Here is a 10050-nt window from a genome sequence, read left to right as displayed (position 1 = left end):
TGGGTGTGTTGAGTGCTGCTTTTTATACACCTGAAGAAGCCTTGTGGTGAAAGCACTTGTGTGTCTTGTAATAAATCAGCTGAAGAAACTGGAGCCTTGCCTCTGCCTGCTTTTATTCTTTGGATTCAGAAAACTCAGTTCTGCCCATGTATGTATCAATTATAGTTTGTTTGGCATGCAGCATGGAATGATCTGAAGAACCTGTTTCAGTCTCAACAAAAAAAAAAATACTAAATCAGATGCAGTGTAACAGGGAAATATGATGCAGCAAATGCATGATTAAAACACGTATGCACCACAGCAATGTTTTAGACAATGATACTTCTCATACAGTTTAATGCCTTTAATTCAGTCATTTTGAAGTCTGCAATTAAACATTAAGTATAAAACAGTTTGAGAGAGATGCAGAAGATTTTTAGCCATAATGCCATTCCATAACATTAACACTTTACTTCTCCCAGTAAGTCGCTACATATGACAATACTGAAAGAATTCAAATCTGCAGCTACAATGATGTTAAAAGATCTACTTTGCACACGCATACTGAAGTGGAGAAAGCCCCAACCATTACAGTAGGTTTGATAAACAGGATAAATATAGGAGTTTCAAGTGTAGCTACAGAATGTTCTCAGCCCAAGTTACTGATATCCATTTCTGGAACATCTGAAGAAGAAGAAACTTAACTCATATAAAGTGCAGCCACTTTACTGGTAATTCTGGGACTGTCTAGCTAGAAAAATATCCAAACTGAAATGTGCTGTCATGTTTTAGCTCCCAAACTAGCCTACACTGCAAAACCAAGGTCTTTACTATTTATTATGTAACCTTATAATGAAAATATTCCATTTGTTTTGAAATATACATGGCCTTCAGAAGGGAAAAAAATCTGCTGCTTGCAGAATGAAAAGTATAGGAGATAGCAACTTTGCATTTTACAAGAGAAAAAAGGAGCTCCTAAGCTTAAACGTGCAGGTAGACGATGCTAAAATTGACATAGTATATTTAGTTGCATTATAAAATGTCCTTTCCTTCTAGGGTTAAAGCTTTGAGGATTGTTTTTGGGTACTTCAGGAAATGTATCAGTCTGAACAATCTAAACCTCAAAAAAAAGAAACAACTTTCTTTTAATTCCTTTGAGGAATCAGAGTCAGCATAGAAAGAATACATTTCTTGTGAGCTTTTCCAACTTTTAGATAAAGGTTACAGGAAGTACAGCTGTATGACAGTTCTCACAATAACTGCAGATTTTTTGATGGAAGGATCATTGCTGCAGGAAATTCAACAGATGAACCACAATAAACTGCAGGTAAACATCAGTCTTCTGGCCAAATCCTCAAAGCAGTCAAATCACCAGGGGGGGGAGAAGGGCATGAGGTAACCCGTGATACTGAAGCCACAAGTAGGAAGCCTTGCTGTAAAGAAGAGGATACTCTGTACTATCTTATGATTGCCGTCCAATCGTAACACCTAAAAAGTGAAGCAAGTTAACAAAAAATGCTTTTGCATACTAATACATATCCTTTACGTGTGTGTGTGTGTGTGTGTGTGTGTGTGTGTGTGTGTGTGTGTGTGTGTGTGTGTACACACACACACATATACATTATATACATACATACATACGTAGAGAGACAGAGAAATATAAAGAGAGATGTATATTCTCACTCGTTTAGTCAGGCTAAAATAGAAAATTCTGTGGGTTCTGTTCAAGCAGCTTTATTATGTACAAACACATTAGGATTGAGGCTTAATAACTTTAACTTAGATAAACTTATAAACTAACTAGCTATTACACTCATACATACTCACTCTGGCTACACTCACAAAATAGCACTGAAGCTAGCACATGCTGGCTATTTATATGTGCGTGCCGACTTTGAAATGCTTCCTAAAGGTGCAACATACACACACTATTCTACATCCCCCCTCTTTGAGAAATAAGTCATGCAATGTTGATGACAACTGACATGCAATAAATACAAATAATTCTTTGTTATGCAATTATACAGAACTAAATGCATACAAACAATGATGTCCATGTTGCTGTGTGTTTCACACTAGGTCTGGAGATGTGACTAAATCATGTGACATAGAAATTAGAATCAGGTCTAACAACTGGGACTGTCTCTGCTGAATATTCAACTTTAGGGACATCAGAAACATCATCAGGGTGGAAGTAGAAGTTCAGACACATTCTACAACAGGAACATTGTCTGAATTGCTCTGAGATCTAGAGTCTGTATCACAGGAAAGTACAGCAGTGTACAGTTGCCATAAATGTAGATGTTCGAGTGTATTCACTGTTGCAGTCATCACACTTGGGTTATCTGCCTGTAGGTAGCCCTTAGTTGGCCCGAATACAAGAGTCTTAGTATTTCTGCGTCGGATGCTGTCGCTTCTTCCCTGACGTCAGGTCGTCAGGGGTATAAAACAGGCAGCCGACGCCATTACATCAGTTTTTCTTGACTCAAATGTCAGGAGCGCCCAAATAGGGAACTAGTATATGGTGGGGAAAACACCACCAGTAAAAAGTAAATACCAATGCCATTAGGAAAAGCCATAGAGAAGATAGATAGATAGATAGATAGATAGATAGATAGATAGATAGATAGACAGACAGACAGACAGAGAAAGCCAGGGGCTGGAGGGAGGGAAACCAGGACTGCAACACTGAATACACTCGAACATCTACATTTATGGTAAGTGTACACAACTGTATTATGTTCTTCATGTTTCACTGTTGCAGTCATCACACTTGGGTTGATTCCCAAAGCTAAGGAAGGGTGGAGGCAGTCAAGAAGAGTTTGGGCTGGCTAATAGGCCTTGCAAGTCTGCTGTAGCAAATCCTGCCCTGGATTTGGAAAAGACAGGTAAGTGGTAATGCTTGGTGAAGGTGTGTACAGAACTCCAGGTTGCAGCTTCTAGAATGTCCCTGGTAGGAACTCCTCTGAGGAATGCTGTAGAGTTAGAGGTAGCCCTAGTGGAATGCGTTCTGACCCCCTGAAGGGTTGGTTTTCCATGGTGCTTGTAGCAGAAATGGATGCAGGGTGCTATCCATTTGGAAATGGTTTGTTTAGAAATGGCCTTGCCCTCTGCCCCTGTTGCAAAGCTGACTAACAGCTGGTCAGATTTTCTGAAAGGCTTAGTCCTACCAAGGTAGAACCTGAGCTGCCTGTGTACATCCAAAGAGTGCAGGATCCTTTCCCTCTTATTCTGAGGGTTAGGGAAGAAGGTTGGCAAATGGATGGATTAGGAACCACACTGGACACCACTTTGGGCATAAAGGAATGGGTTAGTCCTGAGGGAAACCCTGTCAGCATGGAAAATAATAAAGGGTTCTACAGCCATCAGAGCCTGTAACTCATATACTCTTCTAGCTGAAGTGATGGCTAGAAGCAAGGCTGTTATCCAAGAGAGGAATTTTAAGTATGCTGAAGCAGCAGGATCAAAAGGGAGAAGCGTGAGTTTTTCCAGTACAAAGTTAAGGTCCCAAGCAGGGGTGGGTCCTCTCCTTGGGGCCTTTAAGTTGTTAGCCCCTCTCAGGAACTCTTTGATGAGAGGGTGAAAAAAAAAAGAGGTGGCTCAGTATTGAAATGAGCCGAAATGGCAGAGGCATGAATCTTAATGGTGGAAAAGGATAGGCCTCTGTGGAGCAGCTCTGCTAGGTAGTCCTGGATTACGGGTATGGAAGGCACAGCTGTGTCCTTTCCTTTAGACTGAATCCAAGAACAGTATCTTTTCCATTTTTCAGCATAGGACTTCCTAGAGATAGGCCTTCTAGCTTCCAGGATTACATCCAGTACCTGTTTGCTTAGGGTTGCTGGTGGAGTATTCAAGGACTAAGCCAGGCTGCAAGATTTAGGGTTTGCCTTTGTGGGTGCAAAATCTGTCCCTGCTGCTGTGACAGTAGAGTAGGGGTCTGGTGTAGGTGCTAGGGTGGCACCATAGTCAGGCTTGCAAAGGAGTGGGTACCAGTGCTGGCGTGGCCAGTCTGGGGCAATCAGAATTGTCCTTGGCCTGTCTTGTTTTATCTTGAGTAGTACTCTTGAGAGAAGGGGCAGAGGGGGAAAGGCATAGATTGAGAGATTTTCCCAATGAAAGGATAGGGCAACCACCTTCCAGGACCTGCTGTGAGGGCTCCTGGTGCAGAATTTGCTTAACCGGTAGTTCTCGGGTGAAGCAAAGAGATCCACCTCTGGGGTTCCCTACCTCTAGATCGGAAGTTTGAAGGTGCTGGGCTCCAATTTCCACTCGTGTGGGTCTAGGAGATTTCTCCTTAGGTCGTCAACCCGTGAATTTTGTTTGCCTGGCAGAAATTGAGCTTGTAGATCGACTTGGTTGTTCAAGGCCGTGTTCCACAGGGCCATGGCTAACCTGCAGAGTGGGTAATAATGGGTTCCCCCATGCTTGTTTATGTACCACATGACTGTGATGTTGTCTGTTTTTACCAGCAGTTGTCCTGGAATGATTAGGTATCTGAAATCTGTCAGAGCATTCTGTACAGCTAGCATCTCTTTTTGATTGATGTGCAGGAGAATTTGTCCTGGGCTCCAGTGGCCCTGAATGCATTTCCCCGCCATCTGAGCCCCCCATGCATATTCTGATGCAGCTGTGATCAGGGTTTGGGCGGCGTGGTGTTGAGTAAAATGCAGTCCCTTGTTGTGGTTGCAAGCTTCTGCCCACCAAAGGACCTCTGCCCTTAGACAAGGTATGATATGAATAACTGTTTCCAGGTCCTGAGAATGCTGGCATCAAAGACTTTTTTTAGTACCACTGAAGTTTCCTCATATGCAGTCTTGCATATGGAATTAGCAGAATACATGAGGTCATGAACCCTAGGGCTTGCAGTATTTTTTGTGTAGATAGCTGGGTTCTGGTGGCCATTGGTTTGAAATAGTCAGCTAGGCCTGTTTTTCTGAAGTGAGAAATGCCATCTGGGAAGTTGTGTCCAACCTTGATCCCAGGAATACAATCTTTTGATTGGGTACCAGTTGTGACTTCTTTTCATTAACGGTGTGCCCCAATGAAGTGAGAAGGTTTTTTTTACAAAGGCCAGGTGCTGAAGAAGCAATTCCTGACTATCCACCTGTATCGGGCAATCATCCAAGTATGGGTAAATTTGGATATTTCTCTACCTGCAATTTGCAATGGCTGCAGCCAGGCATTTTGTGAATACCCTGGGTGCAGTAGATAAGCCAAAGGGAAGTGCAGAGAACTGATAGTGCATAGATCCTGCCCTGAAACATATATATTTCCTCCATGACTCCCTTATGGGGATGTGCAGATAAGCTTCTTTTAAGTCTAGGGTGACTAACCAGGCATCCTTGGCAAGCATAGGGAGAAGCTGTTGCAGGGTAAGCATCTGGAACTTTGGGACCACCAGAAAGGTGTTGAGAATTGAAAAATCCAGGGTTGGGCTTCAACAGCCCTCTTTCCTAGGTACCAGGAAAAGCCTGGAGTAAAATCCCTGACCCCTTTGGTCTACTGGTACAGGCTGAATAGCTCTGATATTGAGAACGGAAATTACTTGTTGTTGAACCTCCGCCCACTAATTTGGAGGAAGATCTGGAAACCTGCTTGGGGTTGGCAGTGAGTAGAAGTAAAATTTGTACCCCTGGGATACAATGTTGAGGACCAACCGGTCCTGAGTGATGGACATCCAGTTTTTAGCATGAAGGGCATGTTTTCCTGCTAAGGGCACAAGCAATTGGGCAGGGCTGGGAAGTAGAGGTGAGATGTCATTATGAACTTTTTCCATAGGGAGGTGGCTTACCACTCCCTGATTTAGGGATGGGGGCACTCCATTGCTTAAATCTCTGCATACCCTGAGACTGTAGTCTGGGTGGTCTGTTTCCCTTGGGTCTTGTCTGGGAAGGCCTGGAGGGGGATGGAAAGGACCAGTGTTTTGAAGGACAGTGCATGCTGAACCTAGGTGGTTGCACTTGTAGGAATTCTTTAACAGTTTGCATAGATTTAGCATTTTCTTCCATCTTTTTAAGAACTTCTTCTGCTTTGGTGCCAAACAAACATTCCTTATTTAAAGGTGCGTCAAGTAATTTGGATTTGACATGATCTGGCAAGGTCTGTTCCTTCAGCCAAGCATGTCTTCTCAGTACCGAGCCAGTGACTGCAGCCCTGCAAGATGCTTCTAAGGCATCAGAGCCACACTGCAAAGTATGCTTACTAACTTGGTTTGCAGAATGCATAAGCTCTTGCAAATCTTTATTTTCTGCACAATCTGGAAATATTACTATTTTCTGTTTAATTAGTTCCATAATATGTTGTTGGTACTTCAGCATGTGAAACTGGCAATTCAATGCCCTGATAGCCAGAGTTGCATAGGTATATACCTTTTTTCCCCATCTGTCTAAAGCTCTGGAATCACTGTCAGAAGGGGTAGGATTTTTGGCTGTAGTAGCCTTAATACCTTCAGGTCCCTGGGAAATGATCTCTGGATCAGCAGTAGGATTCTTGAAAAGAAACTTATGGGAATCAGGTACTCTGTAGTACCTCTCAGGTTTCCTAGGGTCCGGGGAGTGAGGTGTCTGGAGTAAGACTGGATTCCATGAAAACATCATCTACAACATCCAGGACAGGGGGTATTGCTAAAGGCCTGTGCTGAGGCAACTGCAAAAATTCTCTGAGTCTCTTTTTTGGATTGAGGATAGTCCTGGCATTCCCAGGGTAAATGCTCTCTTAAAGTATGCAAGGCTTCACCAAAAGAAAAATCCTCTGGAGGGGAGGCAGAGGGAATGGATTCCTCTGCATGAGAATCCTCATAGGCCAATAAGGGCATGTCCTGATAATCAGAAAGGTCAGAGTCATCGGACTGCTGGTCTGTAGAATCTGAAGGCAACTGCATTCTTTGTCTCTTAGCAGGAGAAGGCTGGCTTCCCTAATTAGTGTAATACAGTCTTCAGCCATTCTAAACATTTGGTTTTGTGGCATGGGTTCTTGAGCATGCACTTTGGTCGTCGGTTTTCTAGGCGTAGTACGTACTCTGGGCCTTAGAAACTTGGTAGTATTGGCAAAAAGAGAAGTCGTCGGTTTGATTCGAACATCGGTAGGACAAAAAACACCCTCAGAAGCCAGTGCCTGCACAGTGGCTCCGGACCCATCCAAGGTAGAGACATCTGCTGGTTCCATAGCCGAAGAAGCATCTCGCGGCATACCGGACTCCAAATGGGTCACAGCAGAGGCCTGCAAATCCATAGATGCGGGCATCAGGGGCTGCAAAGGTGCCTCACTGAGTACTGGTGGACTGGCAACTAGCTTAGCGGAAGCATCGTCGGCAGTTTTGGACTTATGCGGTCTGTCTCTGTCTTTATCCTTGCATTTTTTCGGAAGATCGGTAGTCGGATGGCTTACAGAAGCCATTTTGGAATACGGAGAATGAGATAGAAAGAATTTAGCAACAAAAATAGCCCGAGGATGAATTGTTCGGGCATTAAACAAGGCACAAAACTGACAGCGAGGGACTGGCCTAAACAGGTGACGCAGTAAGAATGAAAATCTCTGTGAGGTATTTGCTTTCCACAGTCAAGACAATTGTTAACTTTTTCTAACATCGGTTAGAGCAAGAAAAAAGGATCCCCAATGGGGTACTTAGCTTTAGAAGACTTCAGGATGATTAACTCGAAAATGAAAATTTCAGGTAGTGGCCGACTGGCACTTGCAAACTGCTTCTGCTTCGGGCTCCTCCTCGGCAAGAAAGACTGGTGTAATGGCATTGGCTGCCTATTTTATACCCCTGACGACCTGACGTCGTGGAAGAAGAGACAGCATCCGACACCGAAATACTAAGACTCTGATATTCGGGCCGACTGAGGGCTACCTGCAGGCAGATAACCCAAGTGTGATGACTGTAACAGTGAAACACAAAGCACATCAATGCTGCAATATCGATTCTGGTACAGGAAGATGTCTGTGATTTCTCCTATACTCCACAACCTCAGATTCTACAAAGTAGGATCTCAACTCAGTACATATACCTGTTACTTGACCAATCTAGTCAAAATCTTTCGCCATTTGTATCCTCACTGTCTCTACTTCTTTCAATGGACAAAGAAATCTGCTCGATTTATTATAACTGGACTTCTGGAAAGAACACTTTTTGAATAATTGGGCTCTAACTGTCCTGTTGTTTTTGCTTTAGGCCTCAACAAACTGGAACTAATAGGCAATGTTGTTCTGGTTTGCCTAGACAGAAGTCTTTGAGCAGGCGAGCCAAGTATATAGTCATGGGGTATGTTTCTGAGATTAAGTAAATTCAAAAAGACATTGGTATTATCATGCTTTGACCTCTCAACTAATTGTTTTTCACTCTGTACTGCACGTTCAGCTAGTCTATTCAACTGTGGATATTCTGGACTACTAGTAACATGTACAAATTCTTATTCGTTTGCAAATTTCTGAAACAACTGACTAGTAAATTAAGTACCATTGTCAGAAATAACTTTGTGTGGACTATCATGGACTGAAAAATGGCATTTCAACTTAGTGATAGCAGTGGACATTGGGTTAGGTAGTAAATCAATCTCAAACCAGAATAAGAGTCTACCAAGACTAAGTAATGCTGATTGCTCCACTCAAATACATCACAGGCTACTGTTGATCAAGGTAGTAAAGGAACTTGACTTAGATGAAGTGGTTCTTTTTGCAAATGTGGTTTAGTACTATTGCATACTGAATAAAAAGAAAGCACGTTATCAATGTCTTTTACTAGAGAAGGCCAAAATACTAGTTCTCTCTCCCTTCTTTTGGTAGATTCAGAACCTGGGTGACCATGATGTAAAAACTGCAGATAAGTAAAATCCAACTCACGCTAAAGGCAATTCAGGTCAAAATGAAGTAAAATCTGAAGGAATCCTGAATACGACACCATGGCTATGAATGTTACTAATAAAATGATAAAATGAATAAAATAAGCTTTAATTAGTAAACAAAAACCCAATGATAAACAAACCTAGGTACGATGATCACTTTTGGCGAAACTCGCCTTCATCAGATCTTAATGTACAAAGGCCATCGGTTAAAATAAGGGTGCATAACCAATCGTGTTTCTAATCAACACACCTACTAAATACAGCAAATCACAAATAGGTGAATAAAAACCAGGAAGTAAAAAAGTGTGTATCAAGTCATTGCATAACAGTCAGAAAACCAACCAGTCGATAAGTATCTTAATATTACAATCATAAACATGTTGAGTACAGCATTAGGATGAATAATACAAACACAAATATTCTAATGAAAAACAGTGTGATATGTACATTGCTTCATACATTTGGTCTCGTGATAAAAAAGTTAAGTAGCAGAGTAGCAAATAACAATGGAACATAATCGGCTAGCTATGAAATGACTAACTCAAAAACTGTATGTTGAATGCAAGAGTGCGTATTCAAATCATTGTATGAAAACAATTATTGATCATGGCCGCCTGCTTCCACAGCAGCAGACCTAAAATGACAAGTACCTGGTGTGGCATTGCTGACCAAATGATAAGCATTTTTCTCTTTTAGACTCATGACCTTTTCTTAGAACATGCTGGAAAACTATGGGTTATCCCAGGAAAACCCATAGGGTTGCAGGTGACATGTGCTTATGACTACTTCTGCTAGCCACATGTTTCATGCTGTCTACATTTATTCTGAAGCCTGCTGAAACCATGCTCTTATCCCTTGCAAGCATACTTGTGTGCCGTTCTGTAACTTCATGGATTTGACAAATCTCAATAGCTTGGTTCAGTGTTAAATCACTGTCACAAAGCAAAATCTTTCTCACTGCGGCACTATTAATACAACATACAAGCCTGTCCTTTATTAACTCATCTTTTGAGTCACCAAACCAACACATTTTAGCTTTGTTTCTCAAGTCAGTTGTATAAGCTGCAAAGATTTCCCATTTTTTGATCTCAAGTAAAACAAATGCCTCTCTAATGTAATACTTGTAAGGGTTTGCACATTTCCCTGAACCTGCACTTCAAACACTCAGGGTCTTCTCTTGATTCAGCCTGTGCAACAATATGACGATTTTCACCTTCTCCCTCATATA

The sequence above is a fragment of the Protopterus annectens genome, chromosome 1.part1 (assembly GCF_019279795.1).
Source record: "Protopterus annectens isolate FY-2018-M chromosome 1.part1, PAN1.0, whole genome shotgun sequence".
In the NCBI taxonomy this organism is placed as follows: Eukaryota; Metazoa; Chordata; order Ceratodontiformes; family Protopteridae; genus Protopterus; species Protopterus annectens.
Note: the sequence above shows the minus strand (reverse complement) of the source record.